The sequence below is a fragment of the Camelus bactrianus genome, chromosome 25 (assembly GCF_048773025.1).
Source record: "Camelus bactrianus isolate YW-2024 breed Bactrian camel chromosome 25, ASM4877302v1, whole genome shotgun sequence".
Taxonomy (NCBI): domain Eukaryota; kingdom Metazoa; phylum Chordata; class Mammalia; order Artiodactyla; family Camelidae; genus Camelus; species Camelus bactrianus.
In genome coordinates this window covers 9864187-9882847 of record NC_133563.1, presented here as the reverse complement: position 1 = coordinate 9882847, position 18661 = coordinate 9864187, and the positions used below count along the sequence as shown (strand labels likewise).

At 42.1% G+C, this 18661-nt stretch overlaps 1 protein-coding gene across 10 annotated transcripts in view; it reads left to right on the top strand.

Annotated features, from left to right (window-relative positions):
• The window catches only part of NCALD (neurocalcin delta), a 364310-nt gene that overhangs the window by 95315 nt on the left and 250334 nt on the right, over positions 1 to 18661 (top strand). For all 10 annotated transcript variants that reach the window (XM_074352999.1, XM_074353005.1, XM_074353007.1 and 7 more), the window contains one exon: positions 11702 to 11754. The gene's annotated coding sequence lies outside the window, so the exon portion shown is untranslated. The remainder of the gene's footprint in view (positions 1 to 11701; positions 11755 to 18661) is intronic.

The window sequence follows — 18661 nt, the reverse complement described above, 5'->3', positions numbered from 1 at the left end:
CAGTTTTTAAAAAATGAGTTTCCTCATTTAAAAAAAAACTGATACACCATTCTCTTAACCTATACATTCCTGCTCCATCCCTTTCTTTTCCTTATAGTTTATTTGTGGATGAATCTAGTCTTCTGACCTGTAGAGTTTCTCATAGTCATGGTACACTGCACTGTGTTCCTCTATCTTCTGTATTCCTGTAATGTAGTAGCTGGATTTAGAGGCTTGATCAGACTCAGATACCATTCCTTTGGTAACACTATGAGAGTGTTCTTCCATCAGGAAGCATGTAATATCGACAGATGTTGTCTCTTTTTTATAATGTTGACCATTGTTGATGCTCAGTGCTTAGATTCATCTATTTATTGGGGCTGGTAAAATGGTGATATTCTGATTTAGACTTGTTCATTTATCAGATGGAGTACTTTTATAAAGAATTACTTCCGCTCATCTACTTTTTGATCACCCAATGGTACAGTTCACATAAGAGAGACAAGGGCAATATTTGACTCTTTTCCTTCATTTACTAAGTTTCAAAATCATAAATCTGGTCCCCTTTCATCCTGCAAAGGTGTGTATACACACACACACACACACACACACACACACACACACATTCATACATATGCATGAATTTGTGGACTTAGGCATATTTGATGAGTTCCATATAATTGCAGTTACCTTTTTGAAAGCTCAAAGCCTAGTGGAAGCCATTTAAAGTTGGCTCCTGTTTATTTTTCCTGGATGTCATTTGTAGATACAAAACTCTATGGACTGAAAACTCAAGAACTACTTCTCTAGGTCAGCCTTTTTTTCCCATCCATGTATGGCCTTAACTGACCAGGGAATATGTTTGAAGAGCAGGACACACCCTCTATAGAAAGGGAATATGTGCTTTCTGTTTACAAATATTCCTGGCTTTGTGTTTAGAGACCAGAGCTCTGGCTTCCTGTTGGGCCATTCTCCTCTGGAAAGGAGATTGCTTTGCCAGTGTTGTCCACCTTTTCCGGAAAGAGTTGATATTAATAGTTTGCTCTAAAATGACTTATTCTTCTAGGAGGCATGTGCTCTTACTTGGTCAAATATCTGGAATAAAATTGAAAACAGCCAAAACACTGTATTTTACTCTGCCCCAGAAATTCTCTATGTAATCCACTAAATATCTATAAATTAACGTTCGGGAAAAATAGATTAATGTTATTAAATGTGAGATTGCCTCAAGCTTCTTTGTGTGGGGTAGAAGGACTTGCATTTAAAATGAGCTGTGCCTTGAAAATGTAATTTCCTATCGTCAAAGGAAATTTATCACATCCCTCCCCTCTGGGTAACTTGCTTTCCCTTCAGCTCAAATGCTGTTTTCTGTTTTCATCTTCTCTTGCTTGGACAAGTCTGAACATTTTAACTCTCTCATTTCTGTTTCTGTGACAGCGACTTTCTGGCAATAGGGCTCCTGTGAAAATGTTTATGATGAAAACTTGACAGAAGAAGTAATACTTGACCCAGCACATGAAACAGAACCCCCCATAGGAGAGAACAAGGGTGGTTTTGAGGTGCTTCCGGCTTCGGTGTCTGTACCAGTTTTCGTTTGGTTTACATCACTCATGTTTTCAGGCGGGGTAATATGGATTTACCCTGGTGGGGGGTGCGGCTTATTGTGGAGGACTCTTCTGTAAAAGATCTGTCTGATTCTCTAGCTTTGAGTCTTTAGCCTGATATTCAAGGCCCTCCAGTCTTATAACTGTCCTCCTCAAAACCCCTCAGTGACTCCCTATTGCCTGCTGGACTGAGGGTGCACTTTTACTGAGGTTCCAACTCACCTCTCTAGACTCGTCTCCTTGCCTTTCCTGTGGACACCTCTTTAGGTCAGCTATGTTGGATTTTTTTTTTTAACAAAACTCACTGTTTTCTATTTCTCACTTCCATCCCCATTTTCAATCTCATTTTGGAATCTTTTTTTAAAATTTATTTTTTTAATTTTTAATTTTTTAAAATTTTGCTTTTTCACTGAAGGATAGTTGATTTACAATGTTAGTTTCAGGTGTACAGCAAAGCGACTCAGTTATGCATATACATATATATTCTTTTTCAGATTCTTTTCTATGAAATGTTATTTCAGGAAATTGAATATAATTCCCCATGCTATACAATAGGTCCTTGTTGTTTATCTGCTTTATATATAGTAATGTGTATCTATTAATCTTAAACTCCTAAATTTATCCCCCCCTTACCCTTTCCCCTTTGGTAACCATGGTTTGTTTTCTATGTCCATGAGTCTATCTTTGGTTTGTAAATAAGATTTGTATCTTTTTTTTTTTTTAAAGATTCCACATATAAGTGATATTACATGATATTTGTCTTTGTCTGACTTACTTCACTTAATATGATAAGTTCTAGGTCCATCCATGTTGCTGCAAATGGAATTATTTCATTCTCTTTATGGCTGAGTAATATTCCGTGTGTGTGTGTGTGTATCACATTAGATCAGCTATAGTGGATTGCTTCCATTTCCCTAGTATACCTCTTGTTTTCCTACTTTGGCTTTTGCTCACATAATTCCTTCCATTTGGAATGACCTTGCCTCCCATTTCTACCTGTGGAAATCCTATTATTAAAACCAACTTGAAATTCCTCCTCCTCCAGGAGATTCTTCCTAACTCCTCCAAATAAATTACTTTATTCCTCCTTTGAACTCTCAAGCAATTTGTTTATGCAGTTGCTTTGTATTATTTTGTTATATGCTGTTGCCATCATTTATGTATTTGTCTAATACACCTGCTCATGGGGTATAAATAGGGTGAACATATGTCTGTACTTGAAACAGTTCCAATTTTCCTGGGACAGTCTCAGGGACAGTATATGCACTGTCCCAGCACTCTGTCTGGTTAGCGCCCCCTTGCATTCTCAAAAGTATCTTGATTAGAATGATAAATTAAATGGTCATCCTTGCAGTAAGAAACTGAGGGATTGAGGCTGCATCATACTCATGCTTGAATCCTGGTCATTTATCAGGAGGGGTGGCGTCACCCACATATGGTGGGCAAAGAAGGTCAGAAAAAGGAGACTGCCTTGTGCTGGGGCAGGGACTACATTGCAGAGGCCATGAGGAAATGCTTAAGAGATTAGTTTTGATTCCTCGGAGAGCTAGTTCTCCTAATGGCACTGCCCAGAAGCGATTACTTTCCCATCAGAAAGTTAGATTCCCTGAGGGTCTAATAAACAATCTCTCCCAACATGAAGGGCTGGAGGCATTGTTTCCCCCTGGGGGCAGTGCAGTTAGAGCTTCAGAGAATAGCTGGGCGTTGTGTGGAATGTTTAGTACACATGTGAAAGGGACTTTGTTTACTTATTATTTATTTATTTTCCATTCCTTTTTATTTTTAAGAGGAGCCTACAGAAAAGTCAACAGAATAGTACATGGTCATAGACCCTTCATTTTGCTACACATACTTTTCCTCTCTTGCTCCAATGTATGCACATTGGATTAGGTTTGTTTTTAAGTAAGATGTATGTATTCACATTCTTTTTCTGAACCCCTTGAATATTGGTTTAAAGGCATCCTGACACTTTACCCCTAAATATTTCCACATACTTCTCCTAAGAATAGAGACAATCTTCTATATAAACACAGTATCATTGTTACATCCAAGACAATTGACAGTAATTCCACAAAATCATCTAGTATGCAGTCCATATTCACATGTCCTCAAACAGTTTTTGGATTCAGAATCCACTTGATTCATTATGTCTCTTTCATCTTTTTGTTTGTTTGTTTGTTTTATTGGGGAGGTAACTACGTTTATTACTTATTTTTAGAGGAGGTACTGGGGAGTGAACCCAGGACTTGGTGCATGCCAAGCATGTACTCTACCACTTAAGCTATACCCTCCCCCTTCCCCTGTCATCTCTTTTAAACTTGCAGTCTCTCTGCCTGTTTTTGGTGTGTGTGTGTGCGTGTGCACGCAGCACATATTGTTAATGTGCAGTGTTTGAGATTCTTTCCCTCTCACCCCTTAAAGAATTTTGCCTTTAACCGCTTAGATTCTTCCTCCTCCTCTCTCTTCTAAAGAAAGTTCCATCACTGCCAGGTCTGCTGTCTGCTTCTTGTAATTTGGTGATGAAAAATCTGGAGAGGAGTTCCTGGGCTGGAGTAAAAGAGAAGTGGGAGGAGAAGTGTGCTTTGGAAGTTGGTCCCGAGGCTTTGGAAAAACCCAGGTTCCTCTCCTATGGCCCACCCATCCCAGGAACTCTGAGATGTGGGGCTTGGAGAGGAGGGAAGGAACTTTGAAGAAGTATTGCTGTGAGTTACGTATTGGATTCTCTCTAGTCTTCTTCCAGAACCAGCAAAGGTTATGCTGCTGATTAGTTACCGTTGGCCTGTGTTTCCCTGCACGTGCCATTCTGTCCAGATGAGCTTCATGGGAAACCCACATTCATTCTGCTCACACATGTCTTTTCTCTTCAAAGGAGAAAGCATTCACGTTCATGGAGAGAGAAAGCTTTCTTATGGCTATGGCCTTTAGAGTGTCTTAAGAGGATTTTAGCAGATCGGAGAGTTTTAATCATCCAAACTGGGACATGTTTAACAGTGAAATATTTGTAGTGAATATGAAATAATTATTGACAGTGAAATAACTGTTTCCGGGCCATGGGCTTAATGGTGTCAGGCAAACCAAAATGTATGATTACTCTGGTTACACATGCCTGTTGTTTGCACCACAATTTACCTTGCACAAATGGATAAAAGTTATAAATAAACATGGTGAACAGTGTACGCAGGTACACTCCTGCACATGAGTATTAGATTAAACCACATGAAACTGCCTTACAAAAGCAGCAGTTTCATGAGCAATTTCATCTACAGTGGTTTCAAAATTTGGTGTGTCTGCTGTTTATTTCTTTAAGTAGTAAATTCTTTGAGGGTAAGAATTGTTCAGTTTTCACGCTATTACTTATTTCTTGTTCATTTATTCATTAAACATTTACTGAGCACCTGTAACATGCAGGCACTATGTTAGAAGCTGGGGATAGATCAGTGGCGCAGAGGGGGCACCCAGTCCCCAAAAGCAATATAATATATTACAGTGCAGCTAGAATTGAACATAGATAAGTAAGCATAGTAGGTTTATGTTTGTTATGTGATGTTGAAAAAAACCTACTGTGCAAATTGAAGTCCAGAATTATCTTGCTGCCATTCTTGTGGCACCCTCGCAAATTGATATCTGAGGACATATGTCCCTCTCTGTACCCTTTTTATTGTGCCTTAAGGATTCACATGGCTCAGAGACATGACATGATTTTTGCAAGGAGCACTCCAAGGAGCATATAGTGTCGTGGAAGAATGACACGGAAGTGCATTAGGCGTCCGGTGTGCTCTGATTTAAGTCTGTTCAGGGCACAGCTGAGCCACAAGGGAGGAGGTAGTCCTTACCTGCTTGGTGGGACCGAGCAGAAGATTATTCATAGATGCAGTGAGGCTGGAGATACCATCCATGCATTGGCTTAAACATTTTTATTGAGTGCTAAGCAGTGTGCTAGCCTCTGGGGATTAACTTTGGACCTGATCCATCCCTACTTCACAGAGGTTAGTGTCCATTGAGGGCAGTGGGCTTTGAATTAACAACCACAATGATAACCCAAGAATTTGTTTATTATTTGAATTAATAACAGAATAACTATCAGTTGTGATAAGTGTAATAAAGGAAGAGGGCAGCAGGCTGCAGACTAGGTAGAGGAAGGACCACATTTCTTCTCTGGGGTCAGGGAAGGTCTCTCTGAGGGAATTACCCTGAACCTGTGATGTAATCAAGTTAGGCAGGTGAGGAGTAGTGGGGACAGGGCCTCCAGTATGTGCAGGTGGCCACCCCCAGGAGGGCAGCAGACCCTGCAGAGGGCCGGTCCAGCTGGAGCAGAGCAGTGGAGGAGGAGGGTGGTGCCAGGTGAGGAGAGAGGCAGGTGACAGGCTATGCAAGCCCAGGATAAGGAGTTTTCATCTTGAAAGAAGTAGAATTGTTAGATGGATCGTTTTGGAGGTGGGGTGGGGAGAGATTGGTCATTAAGGACCCAGAGACCTGAATGTCACCATGGAAATGGATCAGTGAAAAACAGTAGGCAACTTGACAAGGCTGGAGTGGGGCGTGTGAAAGAGAACTCCACGTTGAATTTTGAGTTATTCCTGTAAACAGGGAGCCATTGAAGAATGGGTAGGAGCAGGGGAATGACACAGGTGTGTATTTGAGAAAGGGAAATCTCAAGGGTGGATGAATTAATTGAAGACATCGAAGCCTGGAAGACTTTGTAATTGTCCAGTAGAGAGGGGACGAAGGTTTGACCTAAGGCAGGGGCAGCAAAGAGAGAGAACAGGAGACAAAGATGCTCGGTAAGCACAATCTATAGAATTGGTTACTGGCGAGAGGAGGAAGTGGAGGAGTATGAATTGGTGTTCAGGCTCCAGGCTTGTGTGACAAGTGGAAAGGGATAGCAAGAGGCAAACCCGCTTGGGCAACAGACCATGTGTTAGATTTGTCCCTGGTAAGTGCTGAGTGCTTGTGGGAGATCCAGCCTGATGTTACCCAAATAACTGATTAGTTAATGTTTTCTGAAGTTGATAAAATTCTCTCTGAATATTTTTGATATGTTAACATGGTATTTATTGAGTTGGAAGCATTCAAACTACTTATAAAAGGGTGCTTGAATTTAACAACTGACAGATTGCTTTATTCTGAATTACTCGTGACAGACTAATTTTGGGGGGTTTGAGAGACTTGACTTTGACTTTGTCACAGTTCTGAAAATATGTTATTTCTGATATGTTTAGATGGTGGGTTTTCAGAAACAGCTAAATATTACAATTAGGCTAGCTGCATTTTGTTTTCCGCCCATTCAGTTTCCCATTAGACATACAAGCCTAACATCTGGCACTCTTCTTTTTAAGGGCTCTGGAAAAAGAACAGCAAGGATTAGACTTAGCACTTGACAAATCATCCAGTTGTAATATTTTTGTCTAGAGTTGAGGTCAAAGCTGCCTGAAATGTCCATGTCAGGAGCAAGGCTGTGTAATGTTACGGAGGACCCACTTAGGAGAATTCCTAATATGGTTGGGGCATTCTTGAGATGCATGGAATAGCCATTTGGACCACATCATCTGAGATGGGAACGCAGCCCTAACGTATCAAGGCATCAGGACGACAGAGTCCTCCAAGCGCTTCTTCTCTGCTGTTTGTCAGGCTGCAGCCCTGCTGGCTGATGATGGCGGTTCCTCCTTCTCTGCTTCATTTTTCAATGGCAAATCCTTGGACTCTGAACTGGAAAGTCCCTTTCCTAGGTTGAAAGTCATATATTTTTAGAGTTGGGAAGGACCTGGATCCTGCTTTTAATCCAAACCCCGGGCATTTTTGCAGATGAGAGAAACGAGACACAGAGAGGTTAAGTGATTTAGCCACAGTCATCCAGCTAGTTATTGTAGCCTCGGGCCCAGCTAGACTCCTCTTTCAGAATGGGCAGGTTGGCAGCTCCCCTCCTCCTTTTAACGGGTCAATTGTCAGAACTTAGAGTCTCCCTTCACTTTTTAAAGCCTCTTGGAATTCATGTAACTCCTTTGAAAGAAGAAAAGACATGTTTACTCAGAAAACTCATTTTTACTTTTTTTCCGAATGGGGTTTTGTTCTAACGCAGTGTGACTCCCTTCTGTTCTGAGAGAGCTATGACGTCTCTCTAATGGCCGGTGCTGCCCGGGTGGACATCTGTGTCACAGTCACAGTCACAGCAAAACCCCAAGCGTTTTGGAGCCCAGGAGGACCTCTACACTCAGGAAAGGACAGATGTTGGACTCCGGTCAGCACCTGGTCTTTAGGGCGAGTGATACTAGGAGCTTCCTTAGAAGCAACCACTTATCAAATTCTCAAAAAGATCCTTGATTCTTGAAATTAAAAAGCCCGCAGCTCCGTCCTAGGACTGAGCACCCCTGTGAGCCCCGAGCCCCTGTGCTTGTGCGTAGGAACACGGCACAGCCAAGGGGAAGAGGGCAGACTGAGGGTGACTCCTGAGTGAGAAGAGAAAAAAGAGGTCACGTGGTGCCGACCATTCACTGTCTTCATGTGGTGGGGAAGGATCGGGGCCCTTTTCTCAGAAACTGCACTGTCTACTCAGTCCTCACTTTCTTTCTCTCCCTGCTTCCCAGCCTGGGTGTGGAGTGTGGGCAGGAGCAGATGGTAAGCATTGCTCTGTTGTCTGTGCTCTGCGACTTTAAGAGCCTGGGTTTAGAAAGCCAAAAGCCTTTATTCTGCTCCTGCTGGAACGTCTCGTCTGTGAGGCAGTGGACACTGCAGGATCCTCCTTCTGGAAAAAGGGAAGGGTGTCAGGGGATAAGACGAGGAGGGTGAAACATCAATTACTAGCTCAAAACAGAATCCCACCACACGTGTAAGAGCTCAGTTAAAGAAAAACAGGGACCGTTGAGTGTGGGGTTCTCAATCTGAGCTGTTTCCAAAAGCAGCAAACAAGTGCTGCTCTCTGAGTTAAGCACAGGATGATGAGAAAATGCATCCTAGTGGATTTTCCTCCGATCTTTAGAGTAAATAGATTCTTTTTCTTGCTGTAGTGAACTTCATTCTGTTCCAGAATGGTCGTAGAAAGCTGCAGCTGTAGGGGGACTCAGGGACGATCTGAGAGGGACATACTCTGTCCTTCCAGATCCCTTCTCCCCACTTCTCCACACTGTTCTGGGTCCTGGGAGGCTAGTGTCCATGGACCACATCAATCACTTCTCTGCCCTTTGGCTCCTGTTTGGATTTGGTCAATGGGGGGCACTTGCTTATCATCCCTTGATGGTTTCTTAAATCCTGTTTACACCTTGTAAATAATCCCCTTCATAAAAACTCCCATTTGAGTGTGTAATCTCTTTCTTGCTGTGACCCTGAACTGATACATCATATAATCCTTTATGACCATTTCACAGATGAGGAATCTGAGGCACAGAGAGACCCACTGTCTTTTCCAGCAGCATCCCTGTCCTCCGCCTTTCCCAGCCGTGGTTGAGTATTCACAAGCTGAGCCCTCAGGGCCCTGGCATGCTGACTGGGGATGAGAACCTCTGGCACTGGGTCTGCTCTAATGTGATGACACATTTCTAAGAAATGCCCATTTATTTAATAACTGGGTCCTTAAAAATGTTATTTTATGTGGTATGTACATACAATGGAATATTATTCAGCCTTTAAAAAGGTGATCCTGTCATATGCAACAACATGGATGACCCTTGAGGGTGTTATGCTAAGTGAAATCAGCCCTACTCCATGGTTCCACTTACATGAGGAATCTAAGTAGTCCAGCTCCTAGAGGCAGAAAGCAGAACAATGGTTGCCAGGGGCTGGTGGGAGGGGGAAAAGGAGAGTTGCTGTACACTGGTTGTGAAGTTTCAGTTATGCAAGATGAATATGTTCTAGAGACCTGCTACTAGAATCGTGCTGATAGCTAACAACACTCCATTATACAGTTAAAAATTTAGGAAGGTAGATCTCATTTATTTTTTTTTGCCACAAAAAGAGAAGCAAAAAAAAGTATTTTAATAGCTCAAAAAGTAGTTAAAGGAGTCTCTTCTGGGAGGACACTGTTCATGGGAGGTGGCTGGGCTGGTGGAAAGTCAGGAAATGCCTTCTTCCTCGAGGGTGGAAGCACCTGGTGTGGGGCGTGGCTAGAGCAATGCGGGCTGGATTTATCCCCCACCCTTCTCTCAGCTCTGTGCTGCGTGCACCCACCTCCCCACTCCTACATGTGAGGAACCACAAGGGAGTGACTGAGTGTGTGTAGGTGAGAGAGAGAGAGAGAGAGAGAGTTGGGGAGGGAGGGAGAGGGAGAGAATGAATTTGCATTCTTCCTTTTATTAACTTTCCCAAGTTCTCTTGAAGAGTCTTTTTTGACCTCTTGTATTTTATTTATTTTTAAAGTATTATTTATTTATTTACTTACTTACTTATTTAGTGGGGTAGGTAATTAGGTCTGTTTATTTTTAGAGGAGGTACCGGGGATTGAACCCAGGACCTCCTGTGTACTGACCATGCGCTCTACCACTTGAGCTATGCCCTGCCCCCAACCTCTCGTGTTTTATTGACTCTAGGACATGTTTTATTTTCTTCACATTTTAATACTCTGATACCAGGACGTATCATACAATGGAAAGCATCTTTTATTGCAGTTGGTCAGGTGCTGGTTGTGCTATAGCTGCCTTGCCTCTGTGTGTGTGTGTGTGTGTGTGTGTGTGTGTGTGTGTGTGTGTGTGTGTGTGAACTTGGTGGTTCTGACTGCAAGACAAGACGAGGGAAACCCCTTATTGTTTCAGCAATGATTCAGTCCATGACCAGCTGAGGAAGGAATGTGGTCCAAGGTGTTGACTGAAATCTTCTGCTGACAGCTGTTAGTAAGATTTTCTTACTAATAGCCAGTGTCAGATGTGGAAAGGCATCAGAAGCTTAGGAGGAAATCCCAGATATTTGGGATTGAGCACTCTTTTAAGAAATGCTGCATCACTGATGTTCTTGGTGGCATGGAGGACAATACTGTGTGGAAAAACACAGTCATTGGACCTTGTGGCAAAGTGGTTCAGAAGAGTGGGTTTTGAGTGTGAAACCTAAAGCAAATTAAATTGAAGTATCTAACCAATTTATTTCACTCATATTTTAAAATTTTCCTTTTTTAGGAATATAATAAAACCCATGCCTAAGGATGTCTAACAGAGCTCTTTCAATAAGTACAAGATAAAAATTGTAAATCTTAATATTATTTCACAATTTAACTTGCAACCATTTTCCTTTCCTATTGTTATATAAAATAGCTTGTCTTTTACAATCAGTGAATCTTAATCAATGATGTATGGTAATAAAGTAGGAAGTCTATTAAATTATCAGTGTGAATCAAAAGACGAGTTGGAAAGCTAAGAACTGAGGAATGAATTTAGTAATTCTTTTACTCAGTAAATATTAAGTATCTACTGTGAGACCAGTGCTGGGGTAGACATGAGGATACAGCCATGAACAAAGCAGGTGTGTCCCTGGGCTCACAGGAAAGACAAGGCATATTGAATCAGCAGAGTAGTTGCGTGTATGATATTACAAAAGAAGACTTGCAGGCTTCTTCGGACGTGTAAATAGGGGAGCTTAAGATGGTCAGGGGGAGCAGATGGCCTGAGTGAGGAAGTGCCACTCAAGTGGAGAATGGAAAGACAAGTAGGAGTCAGTTAGGCAGAGGTGAGTGGGGAAGGGGAAGGGAGTCTGGGTGGTGTGTGTGAAAGCTGGGACGTGACAAGGGGTGAGGGGCTGAAGGAAGTCCAGTGTAGCTGGAGCCCAGACAGTGGTACAGGCTGAGAGACAAGGCTAGAGAAGTAGGCAGACTTCCGACAATGGGTCTCATAAGGAGCTTGGCCTTTAGCTCATGAATGAGAAGGGGTTGTGGAAGGCGTTTCAGGGAGGATGTGGTGTGTCCTGCTCCAATATGGGAATTATCACTCTGGGTGCTGTGTGAGAACAGAAGGCTGTAGATCAAGGGCAGGTGAAGGAGTCGTCCTCACTTGATTAGGGAAGTGGAAACCGGAGTGGGTGGAAGATAGCAATGATGCAAGGGAATCCTGCAGCAAGCAATAGTCCCCATCACTGACTGCATTTCTGGGATATTATGTCCTTTGTTCCTGACAACCTAAGACAATAACTTTCTTTATTTTTGACAGAGTGACTTCTTCTGACTTGAGCCTGCAGTGTGCTTTAAGAGGTCCTCCGTCAGGTAAATACAGAACAAATTTCCTCAGATTTATGAACCATGCTTTTCTCCCATGCCTCCCTAAGACTCAAATCCAGTATCTTATTTAATCCTTGTAACAGCCCTGTAAGTTAGGTGTACTTTATTTCAATCTTATACATGAGGCATTTGAGACACAGAGAGGTTAGGCAACTTCATCAACATGCCCAAAGATGTTCATCACAGCATAAATTATAATTGCCGCATAAAACAAAGAGGAGAGAATCCAAATATCTGAGAGTAGGCAAAGTGTATTCAATCAGTTATGGAACATCATTTGATGGAGGTACTTTACTAATAGTCTACATCAGATTAAGAAGTTTCTCTTCTATTCCTAGTTTGCTGAAAGTAAGTTGGTTGCCCTGGGTGTTGAATTTTTTTGAATGCTTTTCTAAACTATTGAGATGATCAAATGATTTTTGTTCTTCATCTGTTCATGGTAATTTGTATTAATTGATTTTCTAATGTTAAATTACTTTGCATCGCTGAGATAAAACCAACCTGGTTATGATGCATTATCCTTTTGGTATTTAGCTAAGATTTAGTTTTAGTCCTCAGATTGAATACAATTTTCTTTTCTGGTACTTTCCTTCTCAGGAATGGTTTTCAAAATATTGGAATTACTTGCTACTTGAATGTAAGGTGGAATATGAGAGTAAAACAGTTGAGAACTGTTATTTTCTTTGAGGGAGGAATTTTTACCTGTGAATTTATTTAATTAATTAATTTAGGTTTTCTAATTTCTTCTTGAGTCAGTTTTGGTAAGTTTTGGTTTTGGTTATATATACACATTTCTGTTGGAGTATCTATTCAAATTAGTCACCCATTTGAAAAATTAAGTTATCTATATTTTCATCACTGTGCTGTAACAGAATATATTCCAGATACAAACCCTTTATCAAATGTGTGCTTTGCAAACACCTTTTCCCAGTCTATGGCTTGTTTTTTCATACTCTTAAAAGTGTCACTCAAAGAGTAGAATTTTTAATTTTCATGAAGTTCAGTTTATCAGTTTTTTTCTTCTATGGATAGCAGTTTTGTGTCCTAAGAAATCCTTGCTAAAACTAGGAATACAAAGATGTTAATTTTTTCTAGAAATTTTATAGCTTCAAGCTTTACATTTAGTTATATGATACATTTCAAGGTAATTTTTGAATCTGGTGTAAGATAAAGGTCAAGGTTCAATTTTTTTTTTATATGGATGTCCACATTTTCCAGGGCCATATGTTAAAAAAAACTATTCCTTTCCCCTTTTAATTACCATGGCACCTCTCTCTCCCCCCTCCCTCTGGTACCCTAATTATGTGCATATTGGACTGCTTGATATTGTTCTACAGCTCTTGGATACTTTTAAAAAATTATCATTTCTCTTTGGATAATTTCTATTGAAATTCTAAGTTTGCTGATTCTTTTCTTTAACTGTGTCCTGTCTCTCATCATCAGCCAATCAAAGAAATTCTTCACTTCTGATATTGTATTTTTATTTCTAGAATTTCTGTTTAATTCTTTCCTATAGTCTCCATGTCTCTGCTGAAATTCTCCATCTCTTCTTGGATTGTATCCTTTTTTCCCATGTGAGCCTTTTACATAATAATCATAACTATTTTAAAGTCTTCAGTTGTTCCAGTACCTGGGGCATCTCTCTGTCTAGTTCTGTTGGTTGCTTTAACTTGACAATGGGTTTTTTCTCCTTGATTTTTTTGAATGTATTGTAATTTTGACTGAATGTTGGACATTGTTAGTAGAAAAGTAGGAGACAATAAAGTAAATAATATTCCTGCCCAGAAATGGGCAGACTTCTTTGCAAGGCTGCTGATGTGAGGATGGTTTAGTCCATCTGGTTAGCAGTTAATAAGATTCGTAGTCAGTAGGGAGTTTGGGTGGGGTTGGACCCCTTTTTGATGTAGTTACTTTCAGCCCCCAAGACTCCAAAGTTTTCCAGTGGTGGGCTGCATTTACCTTATGCTTAGCATGGCCTGGTGTACCAGAAGGTTTTTCTCACATGCAGACTCCATCCTCAGCTTTCAGCAGACCCTCCGCACTCGTTCCACTGAGGGAATCTCTGTCCATGTCCTCCACCTGCTCCTCTCCTCGTGGTGGACTGCCCTCCTCATTGCTCAGTGCAGAGCTGCAGCTGTGGCGGTGGGGCCCTGTGTTCTTCTGGTCCAGACTCAGTCTTGGGCAGGCCTTGTGTGTCTAGGATTGGGGCATTGTCCGTGTTTCTGCTTCTCTTCATGGCATCTAATTTCTGCATTGAATTTTTTGGGTGGCTTGAGTGGGAGAGAGTTTCCTGCCCCTTCCTCCCTCAGACCTCTTCTTTGTGTCAGTGCAGGATCCTGGGCCTGAGAGTCCCTTGTTCTTCCGTAAGGGCAGGACCAGCAGCATTGGCTTCGCCTGAGAGCTTGTCAGAAACGCAGAATCACAGGTCCCGTGCTCAGACCTGATGAATCAGAATCTGCATTTTAACAAGGCCCCTGAGGAATTCTTGTGCACTTTGAAAAATCATGTTTTTCACAATCACTGTTTCTTTTCGTTCTTTCTTCTTTTTTTTTGCCAACTGTGCTTTTAATAATGAAATTGAAATCCTTCAAAGTCCAAATATTGTGATGGTAATCCTACTTTAAGAATAAACTGGGTTATAGTGCACAAATTAAGACATTTAAATGCATTTGTTAGCTAAATTATTGAATTTAACTGAATAATTATCATTTATATGCATATTTAAAGCTTCTTAATTTCCAATTCTTCTCTGAATTGCTCCTAGCACTCAAAAACCCTGACTCTTTCTTGTAACAGGGATTTTTCTGTTGCTTCCTCTTATAAAGGGATTTCTTAGACCTTTGAAGCCTGCCTCCTAGGGGCAGTTGTCTTCCTCCTCACTTTGGTTCCAGCTCAAGCAACAAGTCCCTGCGTGAAGTTTCTACTGATGCTTCAAAACCTGGTCTAAAGGGTTCTAGTGAGGACCCATCCCTCTGTCAAGGTTTTTGCCAAGAGATCTTCAGCTTTTGAATCTTCCAAGCTTTGTATCTTGTGATGCAGTGATAGAACTGTGCTGCTAGAATTCTAGTTTTCTCTTATTTTTTCAGCTTTCAATAAAGGTTAATTTTACATTTATCCCAATTCTTAAGTTGTCCTCTTTCCTTTAATTTCATAAAAAGTGCTGGCCATGATTGCTGGGTTATCGTGCCTGCTGTCCTTTTGTCTCTACCCTTGCTTTTGTCCCCAGGTACTGTGAACCCTGCCCCCAACATCCCCTGTGCCTTAGTAAGAGACATTCATTTAAAGAGTTCTGGCAATATCACTAAATTGTTTTAACATAGCTTATCAGCTTGGGGCCATCGTGGATATGTTCCAAGCAGGTAGGCAGAGAAGGGCGCAAAGTCATGCCTTGTAGCTGCATCAGTCCAGGTGAAGACTTATCCTGGTTTCTCAGGGCCAGTGAATTATATTTTAGTCTCAGTGATTACCCTTAGCTGCAAGGCAGTCTGGGAAATGTATCTCTGAGTCAGGCAAAAGAAATCAGGGTTGGGTTTGCTGTGGATGGACAACTAAATACAGGTGTCAGATAGACACAGAGGTAAGTATCAGCTTTATTCACAGTGATCTTGGATTGGAGAATGAGCTTAAATTATGGACAGGATCAGCTAGAATCAGGCATGCTATTACTTTTACTGCTGAAGTTTTCTTTCATGGAAAAGAAAAATACATGCTGCTGTGGACAGAAACAGAGAGAAGGGACAGTGTCCAGACCTCCATGCACTTTCCCTCACTCAGTCTGAGCAATTCAAGTCTGAATACTCCTCCCTTGAGGAGGAGTGAAGGGATTTAGTGAAGGGTAGAGATCACTTTCCATCAGTTTTAGGAAGAAAAACAGTTTGTTGTATATGTTTAGGCAGACATGCTGGGAAGGAGAGAATGACGCTCCTTATAATTGTTATGTAGACATGTCTGTCTCTCTCACACACACACACACACACATACACACATTATGACTTATTGTGACAGTTGTGTTATGTCTATTTATGTATTTTTCCAACTCCTACTGTTAATGACCTTTGTAATTTAGATGGTAATTTCTTATGAGAGTTGAGAAAAGGGGGAATTCACATGTGTTGAAGTTGTGAAACCCTCACAAAAGAGATGGCGATGAACTGCTCGTAGATTTGAAAGATTTGTAGAATTGTTTCAGGTTGAGAAGAAGAAGGGTCATTCAGGGCAAGTGACAGCTTGGGCTGCAGCCAGTAGACTTCCAGCTGCTTCGGAAGCTGGCTGCAGGGTTCTTTCTAACATCCCCCTCCATGGCTGCACAGAAACAAACAAACAAACTGCTGCCTCTGCCCTCAACTCGGGGGTCGGAGGCCAGCACTCTGGGTGTGCAGCAGGCTCCAGCCCCTCTTCTTAGCCTTGTCTTCCTTAACGCCTGTTGTCACGCTGATTGGAAACCAGAACAGCCGGCCCTGCTTCCTGCATAGGGCTCAGCTTGGGACTGAGTACAGCTGATTGTTGTGCTGACAGTGCTTTGTGGCCATTTTGGTTTTTCTTGAGCATTCTTTAATTAGAGGAAATGACAGTGTGCGCTTTCCAATCAGCCCCTTGTCAGATATGACTACATTTGTAGGATAATCAGGTGACATTTGGGCTTGTTCCTGCCAAGCTGGTATGAGGATGGCGGGGTGCGGTTGCCCTGGCAGAGCCGTAGCCCCCACCCAGCTCTGAGGCAGGTTAGCCCCTGGCGTGAGGGAAGAGCCATCCACATTCCCAGTGTGGCCTCAGTACCCAGAGCCCATCAGGGGCCCCTGCTCAGGCGGCAGCATCGCACTGAAAGTTTGCACCTCGCCGTGGCTGTTGCCCTGATAGGATGCTGGCTTTCTTCTCTTTGAAGTGTGGTATTTCAGGACTCCTCTGGTCTTTGTCTTTCTGGTTAACATGGAGAGACCCCTTCATTTTTCCCTGGGAGAAACACTGATACGACCTGATGATGGCTTCTGTCTGGTGAAGCTTTGGAGGTGGTTGCCGTGTAGTATGGTGAGATCTCACTGCATTGCTTTAATTACCAGGAAGAACGATCTTAAGTTATATTCTAAATTATAAAATAAGTTCAAAGAGATCTACAACTCTGAAATCCACAGACTAACTTATGCCAGCTGTTTTTTAAGTACTAGTCTGTTCTCAGGCTCTTTTATTGAATCCTTTATTTTGGAATAACTATTTGCATATAAACTATGTGTGAATGTTTAAAAAAATCAGTTTATTTGTCCCATGAGTATGGACCCTTCTTTTCTAATTTTTTATTTTTGGTGTTAACTCATTGCAACAAGGATTTATGGAGCCTGCTGGAGTGCCCTTGTGCTTAAGAAAGCAGCATGAGACACAGTCTCTGCCTTCCAGGAACTTATATCCTAATTAGGAAATCAACATTCTCCAGGGGTTCTTTCTTCATGGTTTGGTTGAAGGCATCTTCACAGTGACATGGTTTTACTTCAAGAGTATTCAGTGTTAGAGCAGAGAACACAGAATACAGGATTATCCAGGGTTGGGAAGAAAAGAAAATAAAGATATGGAGGCTTTGGTGGAGAGACCATAATCATCTCATATTGGGCACAGAAGGAAGGGAGGCCAGTGTGCGTGTGCATGTGCGTGTGTGTGTAGGGGTACAGTTGTGTGGGGGTATTGCACAGGTGGAGGAAGTAGTTAATGGACATGGTGGATGGGTAGAGGCCAAGGACAGGAGGACTCTATTAGGTCAACAAAGAAATGGAGACCAGGTAAGAGACAAGAAAAACAGAACAAAATGCTACCTGTTTCTGGTGGGTCTGTCTTGTCTCCTCCACCAAAGGGTTAAAAAAGGGCCAGATATGTTTCTTTTGTTTCTCCTTCAGCTCCTGGTTCAGCATGTTGCTCACAGCATGTGCTTCCTAAATATTTCCTGCAGAAAGTCAGCCCACTCATGGGCTTTGTCAAGACCGTTTGGGGTCATATCAAATTCCTTTCACAGATGTAGAAATGACTGAGGTGGTCTTTGGTTCCTGGAAATGGTGAGCTCCAAAGTGACTCCTGCTGGAACCCGACAGGGGTGCAAACATGCACGTGTGTGTGCTAACTAGAGCGAAGAGGAAGGCTGAGGAGACCTCCGAGAGTCCCACGTGCGGGATGTGATCCTGCCTTACCAGTGAAGCCCAACATGCCGCTCCGTGCCCTAGGCCAGTAGAGGTCTCCTTCCACTCTTCGTGATTTTGCAGGCTCAGTGCATTTGAAGACCCAGTGAACAACCTAAACTTCCTTCCGATCCTATTACCATTCCCGTGCTTGGCATTCAGCGTTTTCTCACGCCTTTATTTAGCTGAAGTAATCTTCATGAAAGACTTCCACAATTGAAGTAACAGCAGAAACTAGAGAATGAAATTTAGATTTTGGCATAAAAGCTAAAACGTTACAATAGCATTCCTATATATTCTTGTGGCTCCCTGGGAACCACACCCACTATGAGTTCTTTATGATGGTGTCTGACATTCACTTGGCTACCCTAGTGCTGGCCAGTGCAGGGACACAGCTGAGACTTACACGTGTACGTGCACATGAAGAGACTGTCGTCCGTCCAGCTCAGTCATACCGGAAGTGCCTCTAATGCATGTTTTCTTAGGTAGCGTTTTAAGGTTCCTTAAGCTGTACCCCAGACACAACAGACTTGACCAGAATCATGCGGTTACCATGGCATCCGAAGAGAGCTCTTCAGAAGCTCATCCACTTCTCCAGACACAAAGATGGCAAACTGCTCTGATAGAACATTTTCTACCTTAGACGCTGAGAATAGATGCTGTATTTATCTGCAACAGCAAAGCTGATTTTCAAAACTTCTCTCAAGCATAATCTTTTATAAGACATTTGCTGAAAA